At 44.6% G+C, this 13584-nt stretch overlaps 1 protein-coding gene across 2 annotated transcripts in view; it reads left to right on the plus strand.

The window, feature by feature from the left end:
* The window catches only part of PAK6 (p21 (RAC1) activated kinase 6), an 83102-nt gene that overhangs the window by 12638 nt on the left and 56880 nt on the right, over window positions 1-13584 (plus strand). The gene's annotated exons all lie outside the window — the stretch shown is intronic.

Raw genomic sequence — 13584 nt, forward strand, 5'->3', positions numbered from 1 at the left:
AGGCGGAAATACTCGCGGAACACATTGCAGTCTATTGATTCAGTCAGTGCTGGCCGCACTCGGAATCTCCGGGCGGAAATTTTCTGTCCGGAGATTCCGTAGTCTGAACCTAGCCTTAGGCTAGGGCTCCACAGCTCTAGGGTTGCCAACTGGCCAGTATTTTGGCAACCCTGCCAGTATTTTTACATAAAAAATACGGTTTGACGTTTCGCTAGTATGAACTAGCTTTATCAAAGGGACATCAGGAGTAGCCTGATGTCCCTTTGATAAAGCTAGTTCCTACTAGTGAAACGTCAGGGCAGGCATTTGATTTTAAATACAGTTAGTGATCTCCATGACTGTTGTAGAGATACTCTCTCTGCCATAAAAGTAACAAAATAGTGGCAAATAGAGCAGAAGGAGAGTAAGATCTCTAAAAACCTGACTGGAAACACTTCACTGGAAAGAACTACACATCTTCCTCTGGAGCATACAGCAGCTGATAAGTACTGGAAGGATTAGGAATATTATATAGAAGTAATTTACAAATCTGTTTAACATCCTGGATTCAGTTGATTTGAAAATATTTTTTTTTCCTTTGGAGTACCCCTTTAAACTGGAGGCATATGGAGGTAAAATAGGGGACTCCACAGACATTTAAGGGGTTAGTCCGCCCCTAGATATCTTATCCCCTATCCTTTGGATGTCTGATCATGGGGATCCCGCAGCTGGGACCCCCGCAATCTCTATGCAGCACCCATGATGATGTCAAGACCACGCCCCCTCAATGCCCCTAGACATCTTATCCCCTATCATTTGGATGTTTGATCATGGGGATCCCGCAGCTGGGACCCCCGCAATCTCTATGCAGCACCCATGATGATGTCAAGACCACGCCCCTCATGACGTCACACCACGCCCCCTCAATGCAAGTCTATGGGAGGGGGCGTGGCAGTCGCCACGCCCCCTCCCATAGACTTGCATTGAGGGGGCGTGGTCGTGACTTCACGACCCCCCGCTCCAAGTTTTCGGAACATTGGCAGCAGAGTACCCCTTTAATGGGTAAAAAAAATGTAACCATAATGCAGCCATATGGTTCACCTCTCTAATGCGTTGCTTAGTCTACGCTATGCAATTTAGGACATACTGCACAATATGAGTAATTCATTAATTTAAAGGCCTATTGTTTCATTTATTGTGGGTAAATGATATACTTAAGAATCATTTTTTTCCTTCATTTCCTTCACCTTTAAGAAAGTGTAGCAGTCTGTCCCCTCGAGGTATAAAGTTACGCCATGTCCCTCCCTTCTCGCAGACAGGCCACAGCACGCAGTCAGGTTCAACAATGTGCAGATGAGACTCGGCCTGAGAATCTGCACGGACCTTATCTTTCAGGTAACAGAATGAGAGGGGTTAATAGGAGCGGATTAGAGGGCAGGGCCGCACTTTTTCACGTCTGGGAATTTGCATCACACCTGCGTCTTGGTGTATGAGCGGAGAGCCTCCAAGCCTTACAGCCAAGCCTATGGGAGCCCTCTACAGATCTATGAGGGATCAGCGCGTTTCTTCATGAACATCACGTGTTGGGTTTAACGCCTTCTGTGGAGACAGTCGCTGCGCCTTTCACAAGGTAGGATAGGAAAGTTTTCATTTTCGGTCATTATTCGAGCAATCTACAACCGGGAACGGCACAAGATGAACGTAGGAAAGCCACAAGTCCTGGTCCGACCATGAGCCTATTGACCTGAACTGACGGCATCAGAGGCGTCTATCCTAGGAATCGTGGACGCTGTCACTTCAGGTCATTAGACCAGTGGTCGAACCAAGACTTTCCACTGGAAAATGGGTGCAGAAATGCAGCTTTAGGGTACGTTCCCACGTGGCGTATTTTGCTGCGTATTTGCTGCTGCGTATTTTCTAACCCATTGACTTCAATGGGAAATAAAATACGCAGCAGCAAAAACGCATCAAAATACGCCAGGTGGGAATGCACCCTAAAGGGGTACCCTCCACCTAGACATCTTATCCTTTGGATAGGGGATAGGATGTCTGATTGCAGGGGGTCCGGCCGTTGGGACCCCCCGCAATCTCCGGCCCAGCACCCTGGTGTTCTGAACATTTCTGTTCAGAACGTTATTTTCAGGCGGCCGTGGTTGTGACATCACACCCTCCTTTTTCTATGGGAGGGGGCACGATGGCTGTAGACATGAACAGAGGGGGGTGATGTCACGACCACGGCTGCCCGAAACCCGTACTTTGAACATAAATGTTCAGAGCGCCATGGTGCCGGGTCGGAGATCGTGGGTACCCAACTTCCGGACCCCCTGCAATCAGACATCCTATCCCCTATCCAAAGGAAAAGATGTCTAGGGGCAGAGTACCCCTTTAAGCTGCATTTCTGCACCCATTTTCCAGTGGAAAGTTTTGGTTCGACCACTGGTTTAATGGCCTGAACTAAAAGCATCCAAGATTCCTAGGATAGACGCCTCTGATGCCGTCCGTTCAAGTCAATAGACCAGTGGTCGAACCAAGACTTTCCACTGGAAAATGGGTGCAGGAACACAGCTTAAAAGGGGTATTCCAGGATTTTTATTTTACTTGACTATGCTACAGGGGCTGTAAAGTTAGTGTAATTCATAATATAGCGTCTGTACCTGTGTGTGACGGTTTTCTCACAATTCTTCTGTGATTTTCACCCCAATATTTATTTTTAACTGCATACAAAATGACTGGTGTCTCAGATTTTTCCCAGGTTGCAATGCGGCAGAGACCTGACATCACTAGTCAGCTAATGACAGGGAGCCTGTCTGCTTCAATGGGTGGAGGGATCGCTTGGTAGGAGAGAGAGATCAACTGCAACTAATGCAACAGCTGTAGGCACCCTGATTGAAAACCACAGGTCTTTTGAATGGATGCAGCTCATTTCTGTTTCAATGGGTGGGATGGTTGATGTGTGGGAGGGAGGAAAATAGAATTGTGGGATTTGTAGTCAAAAAAAGTGAAACAAAAAATACCAGTTCACAAAAAGCCAGCCACAGTGTTATGGTAATCTCACAACATAGCCATTTATCCCCAAGACAAGCGCAGATCCTTCCTAAACATGTCCATTACTGCCTGCCAGGTATGTACTAAAATCACCTTATGGTGGAGAACCCCTTTTAAAGGGGTACTCCGCCCCTAGACATCTTATCCTTTGGATAAAGAATAGGATGTCTGATTGCAGGGGGTCCGCCCAGTGGGCACCCACGATCTCCGGCCCGGCCCGGCACCACAGTGCTCTGAACATCTATGTTCAAAGTGTGGGTTTTGGGCGGCCGTGGTCGTGACATCACCCCCCCCCTATTCATGTCTACAGCCATCATGCCCCCTCCCATAAACAATGGAGGGGTGTGATGTCACAACCACGGCTGCCTGAAAATAAGTTCTGAACAGAAATGTTCAGAACACCAGGGTGTCGGGCCGTAGATCGCGGGGGGTCCCAACGGCCGGATCCCCTGCAATCAGACATCCTATCCAAAGGTTAAAAGGGGTACTCCCCTGGAAAACATTTTTATTAAATCAACTGGTACCAGAAAGTTAAACAGATTTGTAAATTACTTCCATTAAAAAAATCTTAATCCTTCCAGTACTTATCAGCTGCTGTTATGATCCTCAGGAAGTTCTTTTCTTTTTTAATTTCCTTTCTGTCTGATCACAGTGCTCTCTGCTGACACCTCTGTCCATTTTAGGAACTGTCCAGAGCAGGAGAGGTTTTCTATGGGGATTTGCTCCTACTCTGGACTGAGGTGTCAGCAGAGAGCACTGTGTTCAGACAGAAAGGAAATTCAAAAAGAAAAGAACTTCCTGCGGATCATAACAGCAGCTGATAAGTACTGGAAGGATTAAGATTTTTTAATGGAAGTAATTTACAAATCTGTTTAACTTTCTGGCACCAGTTGATTTAAACAAAAATGTTGTCCAGTGGAGTACCCCTTTAAGATGTCTAGGGGTGGAGTACCCCTTTAAGATGCATTTCTGCACCCATTTTCCAGCGGAAAGTCTTGGTTCGACCACTGGTCTAATGACCTGAACTGACAGCATCCACGATTCCTAGTATAGATGCCTATGATGCTGTCAGTTTAGGTCAATAGGCCCATGGTTGGTCGAGGATCGACCCGTGATCAGACCTGTCTAGGGGCAGGGTACCCCTTTTTTTTTTATAACTATTGTCTAAGGCTCCATTTACACATACAGTATCCTGCGCATATTTGATGCACAGGATTTAAAGCTTCAGATTTCATGCTGCAGATTTTTAATTTTTTAACTAAATGACTGAACACACCTTTAAATCTGCAGCTTCAAATCCTGTGTATCAAGGATATGCAGGATACTGTATAAGTGAATGCACCCTAAGGATCTAGTCACACGTACCGCATCTGCTGCAGATTTGATGCATGTAAATTCGCAGAAAACATGCATCGGACCTTCTGCGAGTTTTCTGCGTCGAACCCGGCTGAACTCACATAAGGTCCGCTGCAACTTTGAACCTGTGTATTTCCTGGTACCTGCGGATCTTCTGCTCTGGCTAAAGGTTTATTAACTTTATTTAAATTCTAGCAGTAAAATTGCATGAACACAAGAAAAACGCTTGAGACTTGAGAGGATTTATTCTGAACGCCATATTGATGTCGGGAAGGAATTTCCTTCCCGACATCAATATGGAGGGGTTTTCGCCTTCCTCTGGATCAACATAGTAGGGTTTAGGTTGAACTCGTTGGACTCTTCTCTTTTTTCGACCTTACAAAACAATTTTACTATGTTAGTAAAATACGCTGCAGAATTGCGAAACCATTGATTTCAATGGCACTTACACCCACAGCGTATTTTACCATGTCAAATCGGCAGCAGATGCGGTACATGTGAATAGACCATAAAAAGTTATGTTTACACGCCAGAATTTCTGCACTGAATTCTGCATGAAAATTCTGCAAATCCGCGAATTGCAAATCCTGGTTTTCCCTTGTGCTAACTGTCCTACCAATGCACTTGGGCATCTAGTTTTCCGGGTGCCAGCTTGCAGCGGGAAGAGTCCGGCATAGGACCATGAAGGGCTCATTGCCGGCATTGAGGACAATGGACTGACTAGAGGAAAGGGGGGGGGGCTGGCGCTACCCTGAAGACCTATCTTCCTGCTGTAAAGGGGACAATCGCCAGAGTAAGCCCCTCCCCCCTTGCATCAAAGTTAAACGTAGCACTAGGTAATTAAAGTGACTGTAGAGGACATTGTAGTAGGACAGGTTTGGCAGGTGCTTGAAGTCAGGGGTCAAGTCCTGGGAAAAAAATAACTTTCCCAAGAATTCCACTCAAGTGCTGGTCCTGCAGGACTCCTGCTAATGGGAATGTGTTCCTGTTGTGAAAAAAGTGCAGGAACTCAATTCCCATGCATTCCGGTAGGACTAAAAGGGGTATTCCGGGCAAAAATATTTTATGCCCTATCCAAAGGATAGGGAATAAGGTGTTTGATCACGGGGGCCCCTGTAGCACTCGCATTCTATGCAGGTGCTGAATCTCTAGTTTCGGAAACCTCCGATTTCCGGGACTGGGGACGTGATGTCACACCACGCCCCCTCCATTCATGTCCATGGGATTAAGATTTTTAAATAGAAGTAATTTACAAAACTGTTTAACTTTCTGGCACCAGTTGATTTAAAAAAAAAAAAAAAAAAAAAAAAAAAGAAATAAAAACTTTTCCAATGGAGTACCCCTTTAATTAATATTTGGTCACTGTCCCTTTTAAATGATGATTTTATTGCAGCTTTACTGAATTTAGCAATCTCAGAGATGCTTTTTTTTCTTCTTCTAGCACATGTACACGTAATGCCTAAGGCAGAAGTAGATGTTCACAGTTAAATATGTTCTCAGTCCAAATTTGTGAAACTTCTGATGAGGATCTTCACAGGTTGGCTTTTTGTGGTGCAATACGTAGATTTTCTCTTTACTTACACGACATTGCTTTGCGACGTAATTACCCATCGGAACGTATGCAGAATAACTTTCGATGACATGACAACCAAGCAGTACATACTCCGCCTGCAGTCCACTGAAGAGATTAGTATATTGCAGAGAGGCCCTTGTTTAGCCTTATTCTCTCTGGTGAAGAAAAAAAACTCCTTCTTGGAGATAAAAAACTTGAGCACTTTATCCTCACAGCATGGACAGGAACAGTGACGTGATTGTAGACAGGATTTTATATAGGAAAGAGACTTTGACCTTGATGTATGTATACCTAGCAATAGCAGAAATATTTATCCTGCAGATTGGGGATAAGTGGCTGTTAAGTTCAGTTCCCTGACTTCCCCTTTAATGATTTGTGGAGAGTACATGTGCAGTACTTGTGTCTGTATTATGAACTCATGTCCTGCACTGACCGATGGTGCAATGGCCAAGCGCAGAAGCGTAGCAGAAATACTGGTCTCTTATGGGGCAGATGTGTTTTGGGATGCTCTTAGGCACCAGGGCCCCGGTGTGAGTGCTACTCTACTACCTCTATAGCTACGCCCCTGGCCAATCTGAAACCCATAGATCCCTATGATGCTTTCAGTTGGAGTCATTAGGACTTGTGTCTATAGTATGGACACAGAAATGCTCCTTTTCCAGTAAGGGTCTGTTAACTCTACAGACATTCCATGCGGAAGGAATTTCCATAAGATAATTCTGTGCAGATTCCACTTGCAGCACCTCTATTGCTCTCAATGGGAGTTCTGCTGCCCAGTTCAATGTTTAAAGGGGTATTTCAGTGCAAAACAATGTTTTTCATATCAACTGGCTCCAGAAAGTTAAACAGATTTGTAAATTACTCCTATAAAAAAAATCTTAATCCTACCAGTACTTATCAGCTGCTGAAGTTGAGTTGTTATTTTATGTCTGACAACAGTGCTCTCTGTTGACCCCTCTGTTCGTGTGATGAACTGCCCAGAGTAGGAGCAAATCCCCATAGCAAACCTTTCCTGCTCTGGACAGTTTCCGAGACAGACAGAGGTGTCAGCAGAGAGCACTGTTGTTAGACAGAAAAGAACAACTAAACTTTAGCAGCTGATAAGTACTGGTAGGATTAAGATTTTTTCAATAGAAGTAATTTACAAATCTGTTTAACTTTCAGGAGCCAGTTGATATGAAAAAAAAAAAAAAATTCACCAGAATACCTCTCTTAATCTTCCACTGGAATCCGTCAGAAAAATTTTGCATGTCAATGGGACCTTACAAATTGCAGCAGATATAAGCACCGACATTTCATTTCTGCTTTGATCAGGGATCCACTGAGGAAATTCATCCAGGAAATTCCTCGCTGAAAACCCCCAGCATAAATGGGGAATGTCACATGGTGGAAATGATAATGTTGGCTGCTGGTTAGGCCTTTAAATGTGAGTGACTGCCGCTGTATACTGCTGAGTGTCGACACAAGAAATAAACACCAGACAAAATGTTGGTATATATCTCCTTCTCATCACACTGGCTAAGGAGCTGTTCCAAGGAGTTCTGTTTATTATACGGAAGTACATTGTTTTTTACAGTTGACAAAAAGGGGAGGTTAGTTATCGCGTCAAAATCATCATGTTATATTTTGATTGGTTATTTGAGTATTGCCTCTGTATATATTAGCATTTTAAGCATTCATTTGTTTCTTAACCATAGGTCAATTATGTTTCCATTCCCCTATTCTACCAGAAAATTCCTGATGTATCCATCCTTCTGCACAGTCTATATTTCTTCAGATGTTTTGTCTCTAACTTTCAACTTCTTCTTTATCTTGCGTCGTTTGGCCTCGTCCCAAGGTCTTCATCTTAGTTACAAGCAAATAGCGAGCTGATATGTCTCATAAGGAAAATAATGTTTTTCTGCAGCATATTAACATATATATCTATTTTTAATATATATATCGATCAATAATCAAAATCATAATGGTCATCCTTTTCAGAATGTCTGCACGGAAAATTTCCGTGTGGAAATTCCACAGACAGCGGAAGGCCTGCAGAACTTGCCGGCGCTAGTACCGCCCGTAAATGCACCGTCTCAGAGATGCAGATGTTGGTGCCGCAGAAATTCCGCCGTGTGAACAGAGCAGCAAAATCCCATTAAAATCAATGGGACTCTGTTGCAGCAGAATGTCCTTGTGGAATATTCCTGCGGACATGGACATTCCTCCTTGCGAACATACCCTAATATCGGCAGGGCAGGGGAGGTGATGGAGGGTAAACCACCGTTCAGTCCAAAAAGTGTCTTCTATGATCCCATTGACATGTAGGATCACGGAGAGACAGAGAATCATATACAAGGTGACAAAATATTCAGCAGCAAAAAAAAAAAAAAATAGTAAAAAAAATTACGATTTACATAACTAGATAAACCTAAAACTACCATAACCGGCTTCGGCTGCAAATCACTTTAATAATCTGGTAACATCCTTAGTTTTGCTGAGACGCTGAAATCTGATGACTATTTGACGTCTGTTCAATATTTCATTTCCCCTAAGGCAGATGAACATGTTGTGTTAGCACTCGAACGCTCGGCGGAGTAAGCACCTGAGCTGTGTGAGAGTACAGTCATGTGACCGCACCATTCAACTCGCTATAATAAATACAGTACTGACAGACGCCAAGATAATGCCAACTGCATTTAGCAATGTGGCCAATAGTTACTGGATTATTTGCCGACGAATACATTAGGAGAGTGCCAAAGCACAGTGTATGCGGACAGTGTTACAGTATATATGGGGCAGGGGCACAGTTTGGGGGCACAGTTTATGGGGACAGTGGTTCAGTGCATATGGGGCAGGGGCACAGTTTATTTGGGGGCACTCTGTCTATGTCAGGAACTGTCTAGAGCAGGAGCAAATCCCAATAGCAAACCTATCCTGATCCGGACAGTTCCTGACATGGACAGAGGTGTCAGCAGAGAGCACTGTGGTCAGGCAGAAAATAAATTCAAAAAGAAAAGAACTTCCTGTGGAGCATACAGCAGCTGATAAGTACTGGAAGGATTGAGATTTTTTTTTATAGAAGTAATTTACAAATCTGTATAAGTTTCCGCCACCAGTTGATTTTAAAAAAATAAAAATGTTTTCCACCGGAGTACCCCTTTAACTGTTCGACATGGCACAGTGGCAAAAAATATTTACTTGTTAAGGCATATTATATGGCAGTATTGTATTCAGGTCATAGCATGTGACAGTATTGTATTTAGGGGCAGAGCATATAGTGGTATTCTAGTCAGAGGCACAGCATGTGGCAGTATGGTATTCAGGGGACACAGTGTTTGGCAGCATTTAAGGGCACAGCTTGTAGCAGTATTACATTCAGGGCACAGTATGTGGCGGTAATATATGTAGGGAGCACAACATGTGGCAGTATTGTATTTAGGGGCACAGCATATAGTGGTATTCTAGTCAGAGGCAAAGCATGTGGCAGTATGGTATTCAGGGGACACAGTGTTTGGCAGCATTTAAGGGCACAGCTTGTAGCAGTATTACATTCAGGGCACAGTATGTGGCGGTAATATATGTAGGGAGCACAGCATGTGGCAGTAGAGACATAGCAAGGAGAAGTTTTCATGGTGGCAAGGACTGAATCTTAATCTGCCATTGTGTCTGATGAGTGCTGTAGTCCTTATAAAGAGAAGATGGTCGGGGATAGGGGGACCAGAGACCCAAGCTGAAGATTTGCACCAGGGCCCATGAGCCTTTAGCTATGTCCCTGCTGCAATAATGACATTGATTTTTACAACAGCTACTAATACAGCCCTTAAATCTAATTATCAAGGCCGATAATATTGATGGCCTGTCCTGGGGATAGCCAACAATTTTATATGGGTAGGGGTCTGACCCCCGGTACCCTCTACTGCCAGAAGATTCAGTTCGGAAATTTCGCTAAATTTACTGCACACTGAATTGAATGGGGATTCCACTGTCCCATTCAAACGGCAGAATTTCTGCTGCAAAAATTCCACCACAGAAATTCTGCTTTCTGGATTCTGCAAAAATATTGAACATGTAAAGAAAATCTGACAACTTTTCACCTGCTCTAAACCCAATATACTGGGTTGTAGTGCATGTAAAGAGCTTTAAAATAAAGGGTCACTTACTCTTATTGGTGGCGTGAGTGCAGAGTTCTGTCCCTTCATGCTTTTATTCCTATTGCGCTTAAGCACATATTGGAGGAGGGGAGCCGGCTCTCCCAGCTCCCCTACCTCATCAATATTCACTCCCCAGCCCGCCCCCTTCAGTAACATCAGAGTCAGAATGGGGGGGGGGGGGGGCATTGATTGGGCATGGCGATGAGAGCTCTGCTCCTTGCTTCACCCAATTCCGCCCCCCAGCCAGCTCTCACATCATTGAAGGGGGTGGGCCAGGGAGTGATTAAATATTGATGAGGCAGGGGAGCTGGGAGAGCTGGCTCCCCACCTCCAATATGTGCTTAAAGCGGTATTCCAGGAAAAAAACATATATATATATATATATATATCTCAACTGGCTCCAGAAAGTTAAACAGATTTGTAAATTACTTCTATTAAAAATTCTTAATCCTTCAAATAATTATCAGCTGCTGAAGTTGAGTTGTTCTTTTCTGTCTGGCCACAGTGCTCTCTTCTGACATCTCTGCTTGTCTCGGGAACTGCACAGAGTAGAAGAGGTTCGCTATGGGGATTTGCTTCTATACTGGGCGGTTCCCGAGACACGTGTCATCAGAGAGCACTTAGACAGAAAAGAACAACTCAACTGCAGCAGCTCATTAAAATAGAAGTCATTTGCAAATCTATTTAACTTTCTGGAGCCAGATGATCAATAAAAAAAAGTTTTTTCCTGGATAACCCCTTTAAGCGCAATAGGAATAAAAGCATGAAAGGACAGAACTCTGCGATCACGCCACCAATAAGAGTAGGTGACCCTTTATTTTAAAGCTCTTCACCCCCAGTATATTTACTCTCTGAGTAAAATGGAGAGTAAGTAGTGTTTTTGGGGGGGATTTTTGGAGGAAATTCTGGCACACAACACATGCGACTCAAAAGACCCTACAAAATCTACTCGGAAAAGCCTTAGTGAATGAGGCCCAATGGGACTCTAAATTTCTGCAGAATTCTTAATTTCTTTTGAGCGCACAGAAATTCCTCTGAAATTCTGCTCACATTCCGCAAAACTGCAAAATTCCGCAGCAAGTTTTGCTTAACGGAATTTGAGTGGAATTTCCGCGGTGTGACAATAGCCTTTCAAGGTACCGCAGCATCCTCGTGATTTAGCACGTGGATGACAAACATCTTATATATATTCCTAGGACTCTTTTCTCACGGACAAGGCTGATCTGGAATACCATAAGCCTGACTAATACATTTTGCTTTCGTCTTTAGATTTTTATTAGATTTCGGCATCAGGCACGAGCGGTTGAGTAAGACGGAACAGGTACAACAAGTTAATACAAACTCCCAGCTCTTCCTCCATTATCCTTGTAAAAGTATAAAACCCTGAGTCACTTTTCATCCAAGTTTATTCTATGAGGAGTCAGCGATTCATCCCGTCGCCAAACTGGGTCATCCAGATCAATTGTTAACGCCGAATTCCATAGTGTTGATGTGAGTCATCAGGCGGCATGATGCAGCGGTAGAATATCCGGCAGGAAGGATGATGTGGGATCGCTGGAGCCGCGAAGCAGTCACGGTGGTTTGTCACCGCTCTATGTCAAGGTGCAAACTGAGACGTGTGAATCTGAGACCATGTGCTATTCCCGAATTCTTATGGGCATCATGGGGGGAGATTTATCAAAACCCGTGCAAAGGAAAAGTTACCCAGTTGCCCATAGCAACCAATCAGATCGCTTCTTTCATTTTGCAGAGGCCTTGTTAAGAATGAAAGAAGCGATCTGATTGGTTGCTATGGGCAACTCAGCAACTTTTTTCACTGGACAGGTTTTGATAAATCTCCCCCATAAGCTGTTGGCCCAATAAATATTAGGATACATTTATAAAAAAAAACTTCTGACGTGTCAAAAGTTTAGATCGGTTGGGGTTGAGCACTCAGACCCCGAACTACTTAAACTTTTGTCATATTATTATAAAGGGCAAACAAACAATAGGAAACAACAACTTGATGTTAGATAAACAGCCTGGCCCTATAGCGGTGTTTCCCGACCGAAGTTTGCAACAGCTGGAGGCACAAGGGTTGGGAAACACTGATTTAGGTAACAGACCCTAACTCAGTGTTTCCCCATCAGTCTGTCTCCAGCTGTTGCAAAACTACAACTCCCAGCATGCCCTGACACCTGTAGGGCATGCTGGGAGTTGTAGTTATGCAACAGCTGGAGGGGCACAGTTTGGAGACCATTGTGCAGTGGCAGCTTTACTGAGATAGACAGGTGTAACAGTCTTAACAGCTTAGCTAGGCCCAAGGAGGTGACCAGTGACTTCAGAGACTTTAGGGCTCGCTGGGACTTGTAGTGGATTTGGACAATTTGCTGCAGGCCCACGCTGGCTTGACACAGATTAATCTTGACTGATTTGACTGGGACTGACTTGACTGGGACTGACTAGACAGACTTCGCCCGTTTGTATCTTACCAGGTTTTGATGTTCACATGTGGGACAGTAGACTTGGGGATCCGTGGCTGCGTGGTCGGCTTTAGGCCTCCTCAGGACACCAGACATTCTCTCAGGACTTGACCTTCTGTACAGAAGAGACTAAGAGACTGAACTAGCTCCACCCAGGGTTTATATGGGGGAGACTCAGGAGGGGCCCATAGGTCACCCTGTAAGTCACATGGTCACTGGTACTTTCCTTGGTTACAACACATGACAATAGTATTTAAAGGTATATAACAAGTTATATACATTACATTGGATAACATAGGTGGTAGTTAACTATTAAAGGGGTACTCCGCCCTAAGACATCTTATCCCCTAGCCGTCACGCCCCCTCCCATAGACTTGCATAGCGGGGGGTGACGTCACGATACTCCGGCCCCGTGGTCGGCACCCGGCAGTTTGTGAGCTGGCAGCGCGGCGTGCAGCTCAAAGAGGTTGATGCCAAATGCAAGATTGCGGGGGTCCCCAGTGGCAGGACCCCCGCGGTCAGACATCTTATCCCCTATCCTTTGGAGTACCCCTTTAAGGGAATACAGACCATATGTTCTTGATGCAAAGGTAGCTTTATTCTTAGTTGCGGGAACACTTTGCACGGGGGAGCGGACTGCTGGGGTAGACTTCGGGCAACGACCGAATCGCGCATGAGTTGACTTACTGACATGTGGCTGCTGGTTAGGCTTGAGGCCTCCAGATGTGCTGGACACTGGCTCTGAGACGTCTGGTCTTTACTGTGCCTCAGGATCTAAGAGAGAGATTGTAATGGCTGCCCCTCTTATAAAGGGGCTGAGCCAGAAGCCCATAGGTCAAGCTGCAGGTCACCTGGTTAGCTGATGCTCTCTGGGTAACAAACACATCATGTGACTAACTCAAAGGTCCTTAAAGGTCCTTTATACATAACACTATACATTATATATTATTACTAGGGGGGGAGGGGTGGACATTGCAGGAGGGCCCATAGGACACAGAGGGACTCAACCTGACAGGGCCTAAGTACTGTACTGGAC

The sequence above is a fragment of the Hyla sarda genome, chromosome 11 (assembly GCF_029499605.1).
Source record: "Hyla sarda isolate aHylSar1 chromosome 11, aHylSar1.hap1, whole genome shotgun sequence".
Lineage (NCBI taxonomy): Eukaryota > Metazoa > Chordata > Amphibia > Anura > Hylidae > Hyla > Hyla sarda.